General features: G+C 41.8%; 1 protein-coding gene across 2 annotated transcripts in view; it reads right to left on the bottom strand.

Annotated features, from left to right (window-relative positions):
• LOC120523522 (protocadherin-16-like) overlaps positions 1 to 22913 on the bottom strand; it is a 372188-nt gene that overhangs the window by 205495 nt on the left and 143780 nt on the right. The window lies entirely within an intron of this gene.

The following is a 22913-nucleotide window of genomic DNA, read 5'->3' on the forward strand; positions in this document are numbered from 1 at the left end:
TCTACATACTGTGAAATAAACGAACCACACGCCATGGCATTAGCCGACTTGCTGACCAACCACAAGCGTTACCTGGTGGGTAACCACCCATACAGTCAGATTGTGATTCAGACTACGAATGCCTTGAATGTAGTTACCCCGATCTACATACTGTTAAATAAACGAACCACACACCGTGGCTCAACGTTAGGCGCTTCGCCGCTGACGCCCGAGGTTCGATTCCCGAGAGGGGGTGCAGTGAGTGTGTACATCTGATGAGCCCAGAATTAGGGCAAAACACGTGTTGCATACTCTTTGCATTATTTGACAGTAAAACTATTTATATATATATATATATATATATATATATATATATATATATATATATATATATATATATACACATATACTGTATTACATATACACACACACAGATCACCAATTGAAGCTTTATGAATAATGGATACTTTATTCTCCATCAATAATTGTTTTTGTAAAGCCATACTCAGTGTAATCCTCCTTCCATTCTCTAATTTTTTCGCGACTAGCCATGATTAAATGAACGGTAAAAAAGTAAGAGCGAAGCGACGGTGACTTATTGAGGCAGGCAGGCGACAGCACAATAACACGCAGGGTCGATGTAGTGTGCGTCAAGTCGATTTAAAATGTGCGATCAGATTCGAAAAAATATATTTTTTCAAGTTCTATTTGGATATAAGTAGGTTCTATTTAGTCGACAGAAATATCTTTGGTAGGAATGCAAGTTGAATTTAGTCTTTAAATTTCTATGGTAAAGAAAAATTTATGCAATGATGACTAAATTTAACTTACATTCCTACCAAAGATATTTCAGTCGACTAAATAAAAATTACTTATATTTAAAATTTAAATGCAACTTGAACAGATACGATAGTTCATAATACCCATGCAGCACTAAGTGCACATAAGAGCGGAAGTCATCTGTTTTAACAAGCAGCGTATTGCACTGATACGAAATAGCCTGCCCATTTAATTATTTAGGAATGGATAGATAAATTAAGATTTTGTACAAATAATGTTTTTCATTTTTCTTCCTCGATGGATTCTGGCATGCCCAGCAACAGCTGTTCATACCCCAAAGGGTATATATATATTGTCACGCACGCGCGAGTAGGAGACCGCGGACGGATTTTAACGCACCTGGGAACACATTCGCCAGCAGGGAATGGCGGGGTACAACTTTCTCCCTCTGCTTCCTCATAGGAAAAAGGACGCTCCGCCACCATAAGCCGGGTTTTGACCGCAGTACGGTACTTCCGCCCATCCTCTGCCATCTTGTCCTGACGTCATCAATTCCATCCTCCCTCACGGTCCTTCCCAGCATTCCTCCACTTCCGGCTCCTCCCTAATAAAATGGCCATGGTGTTGTGTTTATGTTTTGTTTATACTGTTTTGTTTATAATTTTGACCAGTTTTTCGTTGTGGATTGTCTACAATATACGGGGCCGGCAAACCCAATACCTTTATGCTGTCTCCTCTTAAGTCTTTTACACTGGCATAGCCAGCAGGATAGAAGATCCCTGAAAATGACTGAGGGACAGGATCTGAATACGGTGCTGCAGGGGATGAATGCCCAACTCCAAGCTCTGCAGCAAGCGCAAGCTGCAACCACCTGGGAGTTGGAGGCTACGAAGGCCAGGCTGGCGGAAGCACGTAGAGCAAGACCAGACCCGCCCAAACTGACGCCTCCGCCTTTGGTACCGATGACCGACGCGGATGACGTTGAATCCTATTTGGGCATTTTTGAACGGACGGCCACCCGGAACGAGTGGCAGTGGTCCGAGTGGGCGTCCATTTTGGCGCCTTACTTGAAGGGACCCGCGCAGCGGGCCTATTATGACCTTCCCGAGGAGGAGGCCGCGAACTACGACCTCCTCAAACTGGAGATCTTGGCCCGCTACGGCATCATGCCGGGCCAGCAGGCGGCAGAGTGGCGGAACTGGCAATTTGATCCTGAAAAGCCTGCCCGTGCCCAGGCCTTCGAGTTCTGGGGCAAGATGGGGCGCTGGCTACGGCCAGAGGGACCACAGGCCCGGAAAGTGGTAGAGCAGGTGGCCTGTGAGGGCCTCATGAACGCTATGCCCAGTTTCCTCGCCCAGCAGGTCCGGTGGCATCCATATAAGGATATGCCGGGTCTCCTCGAAGTCCTCGAGCGTCAGCTCGCGGTTCTCCGAGTTGGGGGGTCAGAAAGGTCAGCTTGTGGGAACCGTCAGGGGCGGGCGGCCACCCCCGAGCCCCCTCAATGTGCTGCGGAAGCGCCGTCAAGGCCTAAGGAAAAGTCGGCCTCTCTGCGCTGTTACAAGTGTGGGGAGACCGGCCATCTGCTGCCAACCTGTCCCCTGAACAACGCGGCGGAACCCATGGACTGCACCTGGGCAACATCGGAGAGGTAATGTACCCCGTAGCATCCCTTGGCGAGTCCGAACACGGGAGTGGTGTTATTAAATGGGCACACGGTGGTGGCTTTGTTCGACTCCGGCAGCAACAAAACCATTGTGGCTCGCCGTTTTGTGTTACCGCGACAGTGGCTGAAACAACACCTACTAGACACTTGTGTGCATGGGGGGACCAAGTCATATCGTTCCGCACAATGCTATATCACCTGGAAGGGGGAGTTAACTCACTTGATGGTCGCTGTGTTGCCCGAACCCCACGATCCGGTGATTTTGGGACAGGACTGGTCGAAAAAAAATTGCGGTAAGACACACACCGCTCCCGGGGCCTCGTTGGATCTAGTTATGAAGGGAAAAGGCGCCCCTCCTGCGGTCTCCACGCCGTGCTCTGGGGCAGGCCCTACTGGCGCTGGCGCTTCGGGGGACATTTCCGCAGCGACGGACCCTGACCCGGAAGACTCCGCCGGGGAAAGGACTAGCCAGGCAACTCTTCTGGTGCCCAGGTCACAAGACCCTCTCGGTAGCCTGGACCATCAATTTCGGTCCACGCAGGCCTCATTTAAGAGGGAACAGTGGAATGACGATTCCCTGCGCTTTGCCCGGAATGCGGTAGTTCTGCCAAACAGCTCACAAGCCGACAGTTCCACACCGCGTGAGCCCTTTTTTGCACTTGAGAACGATCTGTTGTATCGAGTGGTGACCCACGAGGGCGAGGTGCAGAAGTTGCTGCTAATTCCGCGTACCTTCCAGCGGGAGATATGCGAATTGGCTCATGCTCACCTCCTTGGTGCCCACCTCAACAAAAGACATTGGAGAGGATTAAGCTCCGATTTTACTGGCCTGGGATTAACGAGGAGGTCCGGCGTTTCTGCCAATCCTGTCCGGAGTGTCAGACCCGCCAGATTCCTAGAAGGGACCGCGCTCCTCTCGTCCCTATTCCCCTGATCGATGTTCCTTTTGATAGAATAGGGGTCGACTTAGTAGGACCCTTGGAGCCCTCAACCCGTGGCCATAAATACATATTAGTCATGGTGGATTACGCCACCCGATACCCAGAGGCGGTTCTCCTGTGCTCCGCTAACACTAAAAGCATCGCACGAGAATTAGTTAGTTTATTTTCCAGAGTGGGCATACCCAAAGAAGTCCTCATGGACCAGGGTACGCCCTTTACCTCGGATACGTTCAGGGAGGTGGCCAAATTACTGAGAATAAAGCACCTGAAAGCGTCTGTCTATCACCCGCAGACAGACGGGCTGGTGGAACGATTTAACCAGACGCTTAAGCAGATGCTCCACAAGGTAGTCAGCGCGGACGGCAGGAACTGGGATCAGCTCCTCCCGCTCGTGCTTTTTGCTTATCGGGAGGTACCTCAGGCCTCTACGGGCTTCTCCCCGTTTGAATTGTTGTATGGGCGACAACCCTGAGGCATTTTGGACATCCTAAAAGAGGGCTGGGAGGCTGAGGCCCGTCCCTCCTCTAACATATTGGAGTATGTAGCGCAACTGTGCGACAGGCTCACAAAAATTATACCCCTCCTAAAAGAACACGTGACTTGTGCGCCGGCAGCACAGGCCCGGTGTTACAATCGCAACTCCGTCCTCAGGAAGTTCCGCCCAGGGGACCGGGTTATGGTGCTCGTTCCTACCTCCCACTCCAAGTTGCTCGCTCACTGGCAAGGGCCTTACGAGGTTAAGGAAAGAAAAGGACTCGCCGACTATTTGGTGAAACAGCCCAATCGTCGACCGAGCGAGAGGATCTATCATGTAAACTTATTGAAACCTTGGAAAGACAGGGAGGAGAATCCTGGCTCCCGTAGATCCCTCTCCCTCTTCGCATGTACGGCTGCCCTTAACCTCGGTGAAGAGCTAAACCCCAAGCAGCGGCAGGAGTTAACCCAGGCACTCCGAGCCGTCCCCAAAGTAGTGAGCGAGTCACCTGGCTGGACCTCGCTGATTGCGCATGACATAGTCACGGACCCCGGTGTAATCGTCCGGGAGAGGCCCTATAGACTCCCGGAGGCAAAACGCACAGAAGTGGAATTAGAGGTGCAACGAATGTTGGACATGGACATTATTCAGGAGAGCCATAGCCCCTGGTCCAGCCCTATTGTCCTCGTTTCCAAGCCAGACGGGTCCTGGAGGTTCTGTAATGACTTTAGACGTCTGAATCAGGTCTCCAAATTCGATGCCTACCCGATGCCCCGCATTGACGACCTCCTTGAGCGGCTGGGTACGGCTCGATACTTGACTACTCTTGACATGACGAAAGGGTATTGGCAAATTCCCTTAACGGCATCCGCGAAAGAAAAAACGGCCTTTAGCACCCCTAGCGGCCACTGGCAATACAAGGTCCTCCCATTTGGGCTGCACGGGGCCCCGGCGACTTTTCAACGTCTGGTAGATAGAGTGCTGAAGCCCCACCAGTCCTATAGTGCCGCCTACCTAGATGACGTCGTCATCTATTCCAGCACCTGGGAGGAGCATCTATTGCAGGTCACGGCTGTCCTCAGAACACTAGCTAAAGCCGACCTCCGCATAAACCCTCGGAAATGTTTTTTTGGCTTAAAGGAGGCCAAGTATTTAGGCTACCTTGTGGGACGGGGACAGGTGAGAACACAGTGTTCAAAAGTTAAAGACATCTTGGAATGGCCCTGCCCGAATACCAAGAGACAGGTGCAGGCTTTCTTGGGGCTAGCGGGGTACTACCGCCGGTTCATTCCCTGTTTCTCCGAAAGAGCAGCACCCTTGACCAATTTGACAAAGAAGGGCGCTCCCTTATACGTGGTGAGGACCAACAAGGCGGAACACGCATTAAGTGACCTAAAGATGGCCCTAACGTCGGCACCTGTATTGAGGACGCCCGATTTTGGGCTACCTTTTATTCTCCAGACCGACGCTTCGGACACAGGCCTGGGCGCCGTGTTAAGCCAAAGCGTCGATGGTGTCGAACACCTTGTAATGTACCTAAGCCGGAAACTGATGGACCGGGAGACCCAGTACGCGGCAGTGGAGAGGGAGGCCTTGGCCATTAAGTGGACAGTGACCCATCTCCGTTATTACCTGCTGGGTCGAGAATTCACTCTCGTGACTGATCACGCTGCATTTCAGTGGATGTCCCTGCATAAAGAGTCGAATCCGCGGGTCACCAGGTGGTTTCTGGATTTACAGCCATATAAGTTCACTGTCACTTATCGGCGAGGCACCCTTCAGGCCAATGCCGATGCCCTCTCTCGTATTCACGACCTCTCGGTTAGGTCCGCCCAACCTGATGGTCTTGGGCTAAGGGGGGGATCGTGTCACGCACGCGCGAGTAGGAGACCGTGGACGGATTTTAACGCACCTGGGAACACATTCGCCGGCAGGGAATGATGGGGTACTAACTTTCTCCCTCTGCTTCCTCATAGGAAAAAGGACGCTCCACCACCATAAGCCGGGTTTTGACCGCAGTACGGTACTTCTGCCCTTCCTCTGCCATCTTGTCCTGACGTCATCAATCCCATCCTCCCTCACGGTTCTTTCCCAGCATTCCTCCACTTCCGGCTCCTCCCTAATAAAATGGCCGCCGACGCCATGATACGGCGTCGCGTTTATGAACTGTTTTGTTTAGAATTTTGACCAGTTTTTCGTTGTGGATTGTCTACAATATACGGGGCCGGCAAACCCCAAACCTTTATGCTGTCTCCTCTTAACTCTTTTACAATATATATATATATATATATATACTAGTAAAATACCCGCGCTTCGCAGCGGCAAAGTACTGCCTTAAAATTTTTATTAAGAAGAAAATTAAACCTTTTTAAACTGAGGGAAAATATACCAATAATTATTTGTTAAGGATCTCTTTGCATAACACATTGTGAGTTCAGCCCTCCGGTTGTAACATGACCAAGCTGTGCGCTGAGCTTACTCCTGAGCATGCAACGTACAGTTGGCCATGTGAACAGTAATCTTGTTTCAAATCTCACAGCTTGGATTGCTGCTGTCATAATCGGTTTGAGTTTCATGGTTTGTTTCAATTACGACAGTATTTGTAGGACTTGTGTTGAAGAGACATTCGCATCTGCTGCGTTGTAAGTATACAACCGGTTTCATCGATAACTTCACATTCAGCTTTTGAGAGTTTAAACATTCATAAACATCAAAGTGTCCACTACTAAAATCGTCACCTGTCAATCTAAGATGTTTAAGAGGCATTGGTGGTTGTCAAAAGGTGTAAAAAATTTGGCCATTTCGTTACACTTGAAAGCGACAACCGAACAATTTACTGGCAGCCATCAACTCACATGCAGATGCATAGGTGAAGGGCTTAAGCATTTCACTCTTCTAATGCTCCTGTGAAGAATAATTATCTCCTGTACCGTCATCAGTACACACCTTGAACCTGTCCCAGTTATTCAATACATAAGACACAATGTTCCTCCGGATATCAAGAGTGAGCCCGATATGGCCGTGCAATATGTAACAAAGAGAATGGAAAAGGTAGGTGCCATCTCCGGGCATGGAAACCACTCGGTAAGTGACAGTTCTTTGATCGATGGTGATCACCTCGATAGACATGTTAATAGGGGTACGGTTGGAATGATAAAGGAAATGGGTACCTGAACAATGTAAAGTAAGTCTAAAATACCTACACAATAAGTATAATCGTAATAAATGAACAATAAAACAGAGGAGAAGCCATGGATTAAATAAAAAGGCTGTAGTTATCAGCAGGGAGACATGAATCCCGTGGTGAAGCAAGGAAGGGAATGTAGAGACTGGAGCGATGGACAGCCTTATATAGGCAGGCAGCCAACAACGTGGGAGGTGTTGGGACGGGGGACCCAACGGGGCCTCACACGGTGACCGAGCTGCAGGCTATGGACGTATATATGTACATAAGTAGGATTCAGTTAGCGTTGGGAACCCATGTACCAAATTTCTTGAAGATGGGCCCATAAGTAACAAAGACCGTTGAAAAGTTCAATATGGCGGCCGACAGTGGCATCATACCACCGAAATAAGTACCGAATTTCAGCCTTCTACTTACACGAGAAGTTTGAGAATTAGTGACGTTGGAAAGTTTAATATGGCGGCCGACAGTGGCATCATACTACCGAAATAAGTACGTACATCGGTTTTGGTTAGCGCAGATAAGCCACCTACCAAATTTTGTGAAGATGGGGCCATAAATAAGAAAGTTCAACATGGCAAACGTTGTCAATCGTTATGACCGTTACGCGCAGAATTTTGAAATGAAACCTGTTTAACTTTTGTAAGTAAGCTGTAAGGAATGAGCCTGTCAAATTTCAGCCTTCTACCTACACGGGAAGTTGGAGAATTCGTGACGTTGGAAAGTTCAATATGGCGGCCGACAGTGGCGTCAAACCACCGAAATAAGTATTACATCGGTTTAGGTTACTGCAAGGAAGCCACCTACCAAATTTCGTGAAGATGGGGTCAGCCTTCTACCTATACGGGAAGTTGTAAAATTAGTGACGTTGGAAAGTTCAATATGGTGGCCGACAGTGGCGTCATACCATCGAAATAAGTACGTACATCGGTTTCGGTTAGCGGCTACCAAATTTCGTGAAGATGGGGCCATAAATAAGAAAGTTCAACATGGTGGACGTTGTCAACCGTTATCGACCATTATGATCGTTACGTGTAGAATTTTGAAATGAAACCTGCTTAACTTTTGTAAGTAAGCTGTAAGGAATAAGCCTGCCAAAATTCAGCCTTCTACCTACACGGGAAGTTGGAGAATTAGTGAGTGAGTGAGTGAGGGCTTTGCCTTTTATTAGTATAGACTAGCAAAATACCCGCGCTTCGCAGCGGAGAAGTAGTGTGTTAAAGAAGTAATGAAAAAGAAAAGGAAACATTTTGAAAATAACGTAACATGATTGTCAATGTAATTGTTTTGTCACTGTTGTGAGTGATGAGTGTTGCTGTCATATATATATATATATATATATTGTCAACGGCACCCGGGCACAGACAGGTAGACATCTTGTCTACACACAAACCCCAAACAGTCCTGGCCACAATGCCTTGTCTTCGGGCCGCCTCCACACTCCTTTTGCTTCGTCCTCCTTCCTCCCGACTCTAGCCTCGAACAAATGGAGACGGCCCCTTTTATAGATGACCCGGATGAGCACCTGGTGTTCCCGGCATTCCTCCTCTGGCCACGCCCCAGCGTGGCAGAAGTGCCGGCTATCCTACCGGCTGCTCTCCGGGCACCATCATAAATCTTCCCCCCAGCACTTCCTGGTGTGGCGGAAGTGCTGGGTTAACAGGTCCCCAAGGCATTGGGGCGCCTCCTGGCGGTGACCACGGGCCCCTACAGGGAAAGGCTTCCATGCCCTTGACCCGTGGCCCCCAAAGCAACCCGGAAGGCGAACCCCATGTGATCCAGGCTTGGCTCTGACCCTCTTCCGGTCCCTCCTGGCGTCCCGGCCGGGTCATGGCCCCTGGCATCCCTGACAATATATGTATATACACACACACACATATAAACATATACATTGTCACACACGTGCGCATGGGAGGCAGCTAAAGGGCTTGAGTGAAGGCAGTTCGGAGGCATGCCGGGGTGTGGCAGAGTGCACTGACTCTTTTTCTCCCTTGCCTGTAGACCATTCCCGGGGGATTTCACCTGGCTCTCCTGACATCACTTCCAGGACTGAGCCTATGGAAGTCGGCCACACCAGCTCTAGTCCCTCTGATGTCAGGTCCGGCTATGAACCAATGGTGGAAGACCATGTGCCGGATCCATATGACCTCACTTCCTGTCTCCCCCTTTAAAACCTGCCCCTTTTCCTTTGTTTCCTAAGTCTTGTTTTGGACTCAGTTGAATGCACTTCAGTGCTGATTATTTGTTAAAACGACTTTTGCAGCCAGGATACCACATTATACGGGTGGCTGTCCCAAACCTTTATCTGTCCATGTCTCGTTCTTGTGACAACATACACACACATATATACACACAAATACATATATATACATACACACACATATATATAAACATATATATACATACATATCTACATATCTACATATACACACACACACATATATACAGGTATATACTGTATATATATATATATATATATATATATATATATATACATACATATATACAGTCTTTGGGGTGCGAGCAACTGTTGGTGGGTGTGCCAGTATCCATGAAGGAAGAAAAATGAAAAACATTATTTGTACAAAATCTTAATTTATTTATCCATTCCTAAATAATTAAATGGGCAGACTACTTTGCATCAGTGCAATACGCTGTTTGTTAAAACGGATGACTCCCACTCTTACGTGCAAGTCTGCCTGGATATTATGAACTATCGTATCTGTTCAAGTTCTATTTAAATTTTAAATAGAAGGATTTTTTATTTAATCGACAGAATATTATTCCGGAATAAATCAACTCAAACCTTAAATAACTTATAATATTTTGCTCTCCATAAAAATATATCCTGTCAAAATTATACAAATTCAAATATGAACATGGTGCAAAACAAAACCTGGAAATATAAATAAAATGTGTTCTTTTCAGCAATAACAAATCAAATCATTCAGTTGTCTTTGCTCTTATGTCATTTTATCAGAGCTGGACGCCTGGCATCTTTTTTTGGCAACAAGTTCGTTTATGTTTGGTGTGAGGTTCTGTGTTGTGGAGATTCTCAGGATGGACTGCAGGTGCTCATCAGTGAGGTGACTCCTGTGTGCTGTTTTGTTAGTCTTCATGACTGAGAAGAGCTTCTCACACAGATATGTGCTACCAAACATGCACAAGGTTCTAGCCGCATGTAGACGGAGCTGGAGCATTTCTGCGGGAATGGAGTGAATAAACTGTGTGGGCCGTGCAGTATCGTACTTTGCCTTCAGTGTGCCATTACACTGCAGCTCAATCACCTCCATCTGAATCTGCACAGGTGCAGTTTCCACATCGACGGCAAATGAGTTGTGAAACAACTCAAAATTCTTTTTTTGTTCTTCAAAGTCACCAAAGTGCAGTGCGAACTCAGTGCGCAGTGCGCTCAGTTTATCAGCAAAGTGCGTATTTGGGAACACCGTAGTGCCGACTTGGTTCAACATTACTTGGCAACAGGGAAAGTGGGGCAAGTTGCACTGGTGCATTTGTGTCTCCCATAAAAGTAGCTTCACTTGAAATCACTTTGTGATTTTGCACGGGTAAAACGTCTGCTGAAGTGTCAGATTCTTCTTTAACTCTTCTGCTTTCTGTATCTTGTGCATTGCATTCAGGTCTTTCAGGTTATCTTGATGTTTTGTCTCATAGTGCCGTCTTAGATTAAATTCTGGAATTACAGCCACATTAGCTCCACAAATGAGACACACGGGTTTACCGGCAATGTCAGTAAACATATACTCAGCCTCTGATCGGTTTTTAAAGGGTCTATGTTCAGAATCACCTTTTCTCTTCGGCACTTTCTATTCCGACGCTGACTTTATATATTCAAGATTTGAGTTTATATATTCCAGCACTGACTTTATATATTCCGACGCTGACTTTACATATTTAAGTTTTGACTTTATATATTCCAGCGCTTACTTTATATATTCAGAAATATTCCAACGCCGTCTTTATATACTCAGGTTTTGACTTTACATATTTGGGAATGACTTTATATATTCAAGTTTTGACTTTATATATTCAAAATGACTTTATATATACAAGTTTTGACTTTATATAGTTAAATTTAGTCATCATTGCATAAGTTTTTCTTTACCATAGAAATTTAAAGACTAAATTCAACTTCCATTCCTACCAAAGATATTTCTGGTGACTAAATAGAACCTACTTATATGCAAAATCGAGCTATTGAGCTGTTGCCTGCCTGCCTGAATAAGTAACCCTCGCTTCGCTCTTACTTTTTTACCGTTCATTTAATCATGGCTAGTGGTGGAAAAATTATAAAATGGAAGGAGGATTACACTGAGTATGGCTTTACCAAAACAATTATTGATGGCTAATCGATTATTCATAAAGCTTCAATTGGTGATCTATTTTTCTGTGTTAACCTCATATTTTTTCATACTTCTTCTGAAACCAAGGGGGTGCGAGGGTTAAATGAATCGGGAAGCGCTGATCAATGTAATCGGTGTACCATGAAATCATGCATTGACAGAAGTTCCCCATTGCTTGTAATGCAAAGTGTGATTAAATGCATTATGTTTTAACATGTTATGGAGCACATGCATTGAAGCTTCTCAGCTGTGCTTGTGCTAAGAAAAGGAAACATTTTAAAAATAACGTAACACGATTGTCAATGTAACCTTTTGTAAGTAGTGCCTGGAGGATTCAATGTGGAGAAACTGTAGAGACAGCGTGTGTATTAACTTGTGGATTTTTCTGTATTTGGTGGCAGCGTCACAAAGTCACTTCTGTAAGACTGCGTTAGCTGCTGAGCTCAGCTCAGAGCGAAATGAGGTGAATGGGAGGGGAGATGATGACGTGACTCCCCCACCCGCCTTAACTGTCAATCCCCCACAAACACAGTCTCTCGGAATCTGCATAAGCAAAGCCCTTCACCTGCAATTTTAACTTAGTTACAAAGTGATCAAAACTCTCGTTTATAACCTGCGTCCTCTCATTAAACTTGTATCCCGCATTACCCATGGGCATGAAAAACGGCAGCGGCAGCCTGTCTATGAACTTAATTTAAACTTTAGGTTTACACCGTGCTTTGTTTCCGAAGTAGCAGCAGGCATGAACATGGTTGTATATGTCACTCGCTCGCTTCTTATTGTTTCGCTGCCTTCTCAATTATATAATGCATGTTTTCTTCATCGCTTTTTGAAGCTCTTCCTGGTTTTCTACGTACTGTGTGGACAGTCAGTTCACGTGATTACGTGGGAGGCGTGATAATGTCACATGAAACTCCGCCCCCCCACGGCTTTCGAGCTCAACTCCATTAGAGTATATGGAGAAAAATAGCTTCCAGTTATGACCATTACGCATAGAATCTCGAAATAAAACCTGCCCAACTTTTGTAAGGAAGCTGTAAGGAATGAACCTGCCAAATTTCAGCCTTCCACCCACACGGGAAGTTGGAGAATTAGTAATGAGTCAGTGAGTGAGAGAGTGAGTGAGTCAGTGAGGGCTTTGCCTTTTATTAGTATAGATGTAGATATGTATGTATATGTATATATGTATATGTATATATACTGTATGTTTATATGCATGTGTGTGTGTATATATATATATATCTATACTAATAAAAGGCAAAGCCCTCACTCACTCACTCACTCACTCACTCACTCACTGACTCACTGACTCATCACTAATTCTCCAACTTACCATGTGGGTGGAAGGCTGAACTTTGGCAGGTTCATTCCTTACAGCTTACTTACAAAAGTTGGGCAGGTTTTATATCGAAATTCTACGCGTAATGGTCATAACTGGAAGCAGTTTTTCCATTTACTGTAATGGAGATGAGCTTCAACGCCGGGGCGGAGTTTCGTGACATCATCACGCCTCCCACGTAATCACGCAGTACATAGAAAACCAGGAAGACCTCAAAAAAGCGCTGAAGAAAACATGCATTATATAATTGAGAAGGCAGCGAAACAATAAGAAGCGAGCGAGTGACATATACAACCATATTCATGAGTTCTGCTACTGAAACAAAGCACGATGTAAACCTACACTTTAAATTAAGTTCATAGACAGGCTGCGCTGGCGCTTGTAATTTAGTGCCTGCCCATATAAGGCCGTCCGTCAGCGCAATCCAATAGCAAACTCCCACTAAATATTCACGGGTTAAGGACTGTGCTTATGCAGAGGAAGATGAGATGGTCAGGGTGGTGTTTGGTACAAACTCAGCGAAACTGCGAGAGAAAGTTTTAAGTGCCAGGACTAAGGTAACATTAAATACAGCCATGGACATAGCACGAGATGGCACCAGCACAGCTGGGAACCTTCGATGCATGTACACCGAGCTGCTCACGGAACTGACGCAGTGCACAGATAAAAGCAACAGTTCCAAAGAGCGCTGAACAAAACCAATTACACAATTGAAAAGGCAGCAAAAATATGAAGCGCTGATACATACAAGCATATTCATAAATCCAAAACAAAGCACACGTTGGAAAAAGTCAATGTCCCGCTAAAGGAAGACAGTGTAAAAAACCCGTGCATGCAGTGTGTCAGGTCTCTGATAAAGAAGAAGACGAGCTGTTTATTGATGCAGTAAGAAACGAATCGATGAATGAAACCTGTCATCTTTACAACGATTGACAAACACGGAATGTAACTTGAACACAACACATCCTACAAATACTAACCTGATTGAAAGAAATAATGATGATCAAATCCTTGATGACAGCAACACTCAGTAACACTCACAAAACAAATACTGTATATTGACAGTCATGTTACGCTATTTTTAAAATGTTCCCTTTTCTTTTCTAGCTTTTTAACACACTACTTCTCGCTGCGATACGCGATATATATATATATATACCCGATCTACATACTCGAATAATGGATACTTTATTCGCCATCAATGATTGTTTTGGTAAAGCCATACTCAGTGTATTCATTAGATGAACGGTAAAAAGTAAGAGCGAGGAGGATGACTTATTGAGGCATGCAGGCTGTAGTGCGCCAACTCTATCTGAATTGCGCGATCACATTTGAAAAATATATCTTTTCAAGTTCTATTTAGTCCATATGTGTCAAACTCAAGGGTCAGGCCACATCCGCCCGGCGTAATTATATCCGCCCGAGATCATTTTATATACTGTATTATTGTTATTAAAGCCCGGTATATGAAGCGCTGGTAACACAATAAACTACAGATCCCATAATGCAGCGCTTCAGCTGCCTTGCCAACACTTACCGCGTTAATCAAGTCTACCTTATGATGCTGCAAGTTATTGCGGCTAGCTCACACGATGCTGAAGAGAAAAGTTGATTCTGAAAATAGAGCCTTTAAAACCGATGGGAGGCTGAGTATATGTTTACTGAACCCGTGTGTCTCATTTGTGGAGCTAATGTGGCTGTAATTACAGAATTTAATCTAAGACGGCACTATGAGACAAAACATCAGGGTAACCTGAATGCAATGCAGAAGATACAGAAAGCAGCATAATTAAATAAGAATCTGACACTTCAGCGGACGCTTTAACCCGCACAATCACAAAGTGATTTCAAGTGAAGCTGCTTTTATGGGAGACACAAATGCACCAGTGCACCTTGCCCCACTTTCCCTGTTGCCAAGTAATGTTAAACCAAGTCGTCACTACGGTGTTCCCAAATCGCACTTTGCTGATAAACTGAGCGCACTGAGTTTGCACGGCGCTTTGGTGACTTTGAAGAACAAAAAGTTCGTCTACATGCGGCTCAAACCTTGTGCATGTTTGGTAGCACATATCTGTGTGAGAAGCTCTTCTCAGTGATAAAGACTAACAAAACAGCACACAGGAGTCGCCTCACTGATGAGCACCTGCAATCCATCCTGAGAATCTCCACAACACAGAACCTCACACCAAACAGAAACGAACCTGTGGCCAAAAAAGATGCCAGGCGTCCAGCTCTAAAATGACATATGAGCAAAGACAACTGAATGATTTGATTTGTTATTGCTGAAAGGAACACATTTTATTTATATTTCTAGGTTTTGTTATGCAGCATGTTCATATTTGAATTTGTATAATTTTGACAGGATATATTTTTATGGAGAGCAAAATCTTTTGGGATATTTAAAATCTAAGTTTATTTTTATATAAAATTACATAAGAGTAAAGAAATTTGAATGTTTGTTCTTTTAACGCTTACTTTATTTCTAACTTGTATAATTTAGACAGGATATATTTTATGGAGAGCAAAATATTATAAGTTGTTTAAGGTTTGAGTTGATTTATTCACTAATAATATTCCTGTCTGTTTTTACCATTCCTACCAAAGATATTTCTGTCGACTAAATAAAAATTCCTTCTATTTAAAATTTAAATAGAACTTGAACAAATACGATAGTTCATAATATCCACGCAGACTTGCACGTAAGAGCGGAGTTATCCGTTTTAACAAGCAGCGTATTGCACTGATACGAAATAGCTGTGTGTGTATATATGTAGATATGTATGTATATGTATATATATGTTTATATATGTGTGTGTGTATGTATGTATATATATATGTATTTGTGTGTGTGTATGTATGTATGTGTGTATGTATTTATGTGTGTGTGTATATGTATGTGTATATATGTAGATATATATATATATGTATGTATATATGTGTATATGTATAGATATGTATATATATATATGTTTATGTGTGTGTGTGTAAATATATATATATATATATATATATATATGACAACAACACTCATCACTCACAACAGTGACAAAACAATTACATTGACAATCATGTTACGTTATTTTCAAAATGTTTCCTTTTCTTTTTCATTGCTTCTTTAACACACTACTTCTCCGCTGCGAAGCGCGGGTATTTTGCTATATATATATATATAGATATAGATATAATGTTTGTGTGTATGTGTGTATATATATATATATATAGATATATAGATATAATGTGTGTGTGTATGTATGTACAATATGTATGTGTATATATATATATAGAGAGAGATATAGATATATATATAGATATTAGATAAATATAGATATATATACTGTATATATAATGTGTGTGTGTATGTACTGTATATATATGACAGCAACACTCATAACAGTGACAAAACAATTACATTGACGATCATGTTACGTTATTTTCAAGATTTTTCCCTTTCTTTTTCATTACTTACACACTACTTCTCCGCTGCGAAGAGCGGGTATTTTGCTAGTATATATATATATATATATTACAGCAACACTCATAACAGTGACAAAACAATTACATTGACAATCATGTTATGTTATTTTTAAAATGTGTCTTTTTTATTAATTCTTTAATGCACTGCTTCTCCGCTGCGAAGCACGAGTATTTTTCTAGTGTACTATACAGGTCATAAAATTAGTTATTCCAAATATCATATATACATATGTCTCTATTTTTTGTCACTGCAGCTTTGACATCATGGACCATATTGTGCATACTAATTCAGCGTGAGCAGGAACACTCAATAAAACTGAATAAAAAAAAAATTCAAGTGACGGTGAGATATGAAGCAGGCAGATTCACCAGCGTTTGTGTGTCAGCTTTTATCCATCCAGATCAGAGAATTTCCAGTCCCATTGTCTCAAAACACCAAACACATCTACAGTTATTCACAGTTTCAGATAAAAAGTAACCGCGTCACATCTGGGGCTGGGGTTGGGTGTTGTATCGTGATCATGACTGAGAGAATAAAAGTGAAAAAAAGCGCTAAGTTTTACAAGTTCTGTTTTTATTGTGTAATATTAACAATAAGAGCAGCTCACAAAACGGTAAATTTGCTGGGGAGCCGGTTTCGAACTCCGGATTATAAGTCAGCAGATCTTATCGCTACATCACCGAAGATGGCATATTGTATTTACACCTTTTGTGAAAGTGTTTATTTGATATTTGGCCATCAGCCTTCACATATTATACAGTTCATGTCTTCATTTTGATATATATTACTAAAACATGAAAAACATTTCTGTTTTAACTATGTGTTTACACAGATTGTTGTAGACACAAAACACACATCAAATTATTTCACCTTACAATTCTGGGTAGCTCACTCCCAGATAATTAATCAAGGCCGGAACTGGGAGAACTTCTTGCCTGTTCTGGGGCGGTGGTGGGATGGTATAGCAGGCTGTTTGATGCTTGGGCTTATCGACACATTTAGAAGATAAAAGAAGCTGACGGAGAGGTGTGAAGGGATTTAAGGTGGGCCGGATTTACAAGTTTTTTCGTAGGCTCTGTTAATTCTAGTGTTAAGAGTCACGTGCTCCACTGTGCGGCTTGTTCCGGTCTCCTGGCAAAAGACCGTTTTTTTCTTCGCCGGCACTTCTTTTATAGCGGAACTTCTGGAAGGAGCAGGGTTAACTGCTCTTACTGAGCAGAACAGGACAAAGTCAGCAGTAGCCCTCCCTCTCGTCTCTTAAGGTTATTGCGTACCTTTCCTCGGCCGTTAGAGGAGTCCTCCGATGCCAATGCGTGACAGCAGTAAGAAATTAACTAGCAGCAGACATTCACTAAGCAAGTTTTATTTATTTATTTTAGATTGAACAGTTTTCAGTGGTCCGGAGGTAGAACAGTTAATTGGGCAACAGCGTAAGCGGAATACAAACAGTGCTAGTGGAGAGCTTTTAAGTAAGGAATAAGAAAGTTAGTAAAACAGACAGAGAAAATTAAAGTTAACCTCATAGAAAGACAAACAGCCAGCAGTTGAAAGGGAGAATATTACAGGAGCTTAAGGGGACTGAAGGTATAAAATAGCTGTAACAGTTCTATAATCTATTTTCCTTGGCTTAATTTTTTTAGTTTTACCATTTAAGTTAAATAATTTAATTTTAATTAAAAAGAAAAAAAGAAAAATTTAAGGCAGTTTTAGTAATCCCAAATCAAATTTTAATAATTAGGCCAGCGCAATGCAAGTCCTGTTGGGGGTTGGACTTTTTAGATGATGGCTTGGAGGAGCCAATCATCTATGAGGGCTACATCTACAGGAGATGCCAGCTGATCCAACACCTCGAGCTCAGGGTTGCTGAACGTAAGGAGGAGTTGGCTGGCCTGCATTGTAGTAGAGAATTGGCGGACATGCCCAGGCATCCTTCAGAGAGATAGTGTGCATCCCTAAGGTGGTGCAGGAGGAGATTCCAGACCAGTTATTGGAGACTGAATCATTAGGGGGATTGAAGCATAGGTTTGCTCCAGTGACAGAGAGTACCTGGAAGGGTGGATAGGCTCTTGGCCAGAGCGGGGGTGGATCCAGCTGTTGTTGTCAATGACATACATAAAGGTAGTCTATTAGTTCTGCAATCCACATTCAAAGAGTTAGGTTACAGGCTGAAGAGCAGAACTGACAAGGTGGTCTTCTCTGATGTTCTGCCTGTGCCAAGTGCCAGTCCAGGTAAGACTGAGAAAATTAGAAGGCTTAATGATTGGCACAGATCTTATTGCAGGGTAGAAGGGCATAGGTTTATGGGGCACAGGAACTCCGTTTGAAACAAACAGGACCTATTCCGCTGTGAAAGGTTACATCTCTACTGGATGAGCACCAATGTATAAGGGAGGCGAATGAGTAGGCTAGACAAGAACTGTTTAAATTAGGGAATGTGGGACAGGGAGTTTAGGACAGGCTAGGTTTAGAACTATACATGGAGGAAAAAACAACAGTGTAGAAATAAAAATGCATAGTAATATAAATTCTAACCCAACATTTAAATGTATTAGGAGTAACACATTAAAAGTAGCTTGCCTTAAATTAGAAGTATCAATAAAAAAGAAGGCAAGTGAGTTGTAGTTATATGTAGCCCAGCACAATTAAGATATTTAGAAATAATGGAAACCTGGCTAAATAACAAAGATGGCGATGACTATAACATAGAGGGATACACATTTTTAGGAAGGATAGACAGAACAGAAAAGGTGGTGTTGGTTTTTATGTCAAACAGAATTTAAATTCAAGTCATCTTCAGTTGGATGATGAGCCTGATCTTATTTAGCACAGTTGGCTTTGCCTGGAATGCATTAGGGAAAGAGGCCTTATTTTAGGAGTTTCAGACCACCCAATACAGAAAGTAATTTCAACATACATCTTTTTAGTAATATTAAAAAAGGTAAGTTTACAGGGGATATTATAGTCATGAGGGATTTTAATTATCCAAATATTAACTGGGATAATCTTGCAAATGGAGAAGCACAACAGTAGGAGGTTTTAGAAGTAATAAACGACTGTTTATTAACACAGGTTGTTAAAGCACTAATATGAGATGAAGCTTGTCTGACTGAGTATTTGGTATTAATCAATATAAAATTGAGGGTGTAAAGGTGATTGAACCACTAGGGTCAAGTGACCATAATATAGTACAATTCTAAGTGTTTTTTAAGAATGCAGATGCAAAGACTAAAATTGTTAATATTAACTTTTGTAGGGAAAATTTTGAGCAGATGTGGCAACAGGTTTAAACACATTTTACATGTAATGCAGGACAGGAACATACCTAAATGTGGAAATAATAGAAAATTTTAAAAACTTTGTAGTGGGTTAATAAAAAGTTAAAAAAGAAGCCGCAAAGGAAAAAAACAGTTGTATAATGTATATAAGACTAATAACTCCAAAGTGAATTGTAGGGAATGAGAACATTAGGGCAACCATTAAGAAAGATATTAGGAAGGCTAAACGACAGTTGGAGAGGAATATAGCAGATAAGGTGAAATACGACCCTAAAGGATTCTTTGAGTGTTTTAGTAGTAAAAGAACAGTCAAGGAGGAGGTGAAGTGCATCAGGAATAGTAAAGGGGAATTATAAGATACAGACAGTGAAATAGTGGACGCTCTAAACTTGCATTTTTCTGAGGTCTTCACAAGTGGTAAATGGGACTACTAAGGAGGTACTGAATGATTTGGAAATTGTAGAGGGAGAAGTACTGCTCAGATTAAATAGTCTGAAATCAAACAAATCACCTGGCCCAGATAATATTTACCCTTGAGTTCTTATGAAGGCTAGCGAGAACATACATAAACCCTTGACACCTAATTTTAGGAAGTCACAGCACACTGGGGAGATTCCAAAATGACAAATTATATATTATTATTCAATAAAACTATGTCTGTTTTTAAAACAGTTAATGCATGAAGCTAGAAAATATAACTAATACACATTATGATTATGACTTATGTATTGTGAAAAAACAACTGCTTTAGAAGTCTGAAGCAATCAAAATATAGATTTTGTAATTGCCAAATGACTTTAAACTGTCAGGAAGAGTACCAAGGCTGAGTTTTTTTTTGTGTTTTGCGATGAACTTTGAACAGACAGACAGATGAGAAGGGTGCCTTTTAATTTATAAGGCTTTCTTGTAGCCTGATCTAAATATAAGAAATCCCAACCAATTAGGACATTGTTTCAGGAGAAAGCTTCATACTAATAACAACATATTGCAAACAGACTCAAACACATTCTTAAAGCAATGCAACTTGGATGCATTTTTCATTTCTTGAAATGCATTTTAACGTTAAAAATACTTATAAATATATTTTTAAAAAATCTGAAAAAAAATATGTCTATTTCAAAATATGTGAAAGGCCATTCCAAAAATCTTGAATACACTTCAGTTAACATGAGGTTATTCTGAGATGCCTATCTTTTGAACGGAATTCACTATGTATTTTAAAATACCCTGAAAAAACATTCACAACATAGTGAAGCAGAATCAGGAAGTGCAGTCAGGAGTAATTCCCATTCCCTATGAAAATTCCACTCTAAATATTACCCTGCAAGGAAATTACTCAGGAAGAATAACGCATAAGGCTAGATTTTTAAAATAAAATTATTTGCCAGTGACTTGAAATAATGTTTTCTCAAGTGTTGGGTTACAACTGAAAACAAGACTTATTTGTGGCCAAAAATAAAAGTATTCAAGTGTCTGTTTTGCCAAAACATAAGCATGCATAAATTTGTCAGTTTCAGTATATAAATTAAAACCAAACTCAACTTTCTATAATTTATATCCTCGCCCATTATTTACTACTCAGTAAAGCATCATATTATATAAATGCTTTGTTGAGTTTATTTAACAATTTAGATTTTTCTAAATGGTGCCATCCAACAGGGATTTATGGCTTCATGGCATGGTGCCATTTCAATAAACATTGGAAGAATAATGCTAATTCTTCCTTTTTCTCCCAGGCCCAATTTTTATGCTTATTGCTGGTATAAAATATATTAAAATTGTCCCACCATATACAAAGACACCGGAAAGGAAGGGCTTGTGCCCCCAACTCTGTTTTAGAATAAAATGCAGTTCACCTGGTGCACATTGCTCTGCTCATGACAGTTCACTCATGACCATACCACTTAACCACTGCACCAAGAAGAAGAAAGTGTTTGTTGCCTAGTGATGATGCAAAGCTAATAGTGTTAATGATTTCTTCAGTTGCTTCAAAGGTTGCTACCAGTTTCTCTACCTACAGAACAGCAAGGGGGCTGTGGTAGAAGAAATAAAGATTGCAGCTGAATGATGGAGGAGCCAGTTTTCTATGTTATAGAAATGTATGAAGATAATAACAAATGCTGGTGTAAAATTAGAGAGTGCAATTTTTTGTTTGTTTGTTTGTTTTCTGCAATCTCATACCTTTCTGGGTATTTTTTTAATTTTCATTTTATTTTACATTTTTATTTTTTTCCTAAATTGTGTTTCAAATCTGCACAGACAGGGCCTCATTTGAGATTAATATTCTCAATTGATGCAGCTATCCCTGTGAGTTTTCAGACATTAACTTGTTTTGTGGAGGGCTGTTTCTCTTCATAAAATTTACAAAGTTCTAGCCCCTATCGAAATATTTTATAATAGTGTAGTTACATGTGTTCCTTACAAGACTTCTTGCTAAGCATTCATGGGTATTGGGTTTGGAATTCTCTTTATTAATTTCATTTTAATACCCTTTTGATCTTGGTATTAACCTACCATAATTTTTTGCTTCAAATAAACTGCTTAATTGACACCCAGTTCTATTATTTTCTTATTTCTTTTATTTTTTTCCTTAGGGTTTTTCCTTTTGCACACTTCTGGATAATTATCCTGTTTGCTGATTTTAATTGAATTTGATTTCTAACATATTGTTTGAGAAAATTAATTTGTTGTTTAATCCTTGTTGTTGCATGGACTTTGCATGTTCTCTTTGTGTTCACATGGGTTTCCTCCAGCTCCTCCTCTCACAGTCCAAAGACATATAGGTTAGGTGGACTGGCATTTTTAAACTGGTCCTAGCATTTGGGTGGTGTATGTGTGAGTGTGTTCACCCTACAATGAAGTTATTGTTCCTGACTTGAGCCCTATACTCTATACTTGTTGGAATAGGCTCCAGCACACCACAATCCTGCTCAGGATTAAGGTGGCTTTATTCCTTGCTTAATTTAAGGGTTGTTTCAGTTTATTTAATTCAATCATTAATAAACTTATTGTAAATTTATATATGTATCTTTTTCTTAGTTTTGGCCACTCTGACAACAAGAAGATTGTTTAAGGGGTTCAGTTATAAGTGAATCTCTGAGGTTTGTAGGTTTTTAAATGGTATAAAATCCTGCCAACCCTACTGTGAGACAATCAATCTCTTGCTTGGGAAGCAAATAAAAAAAGAGGTAGGCCAGCGAAAGATGTTGTGACTGACTGATCAATAAAAATGTCTAAAGTAATAACATTCATGTCCTAAATCTAATTAAACCAAGTTTAGAGTTGTGGAGCAGTAGAACTTGTCCCAGCACTGGAGGATGCAAGGATGGAACCTTAAAAGGGTGCTGTTCCATCACAGGAGACACTCACATACTGTACATAATATAATTTAGAGTCATCAATTAAACTCAAGTGGGAGAAAAACTAGAGTACCCAAAATAA

The sequence above is a fragment of the Polypterus senegalus genome, chromosome 2 (assembly GCF_016835505.1).
Source record: "Polypterus senegalus isolate Bchr_013 chromosome 2, ASM1683550v1, whole genome shotgun sequence".
Taxonomy (NCBI): Eukaryota; Metazoa; Chordata; class Cladistia; order Polypteriformes; family Polypteridae; genus Polypterus; species Polypterus senegalus.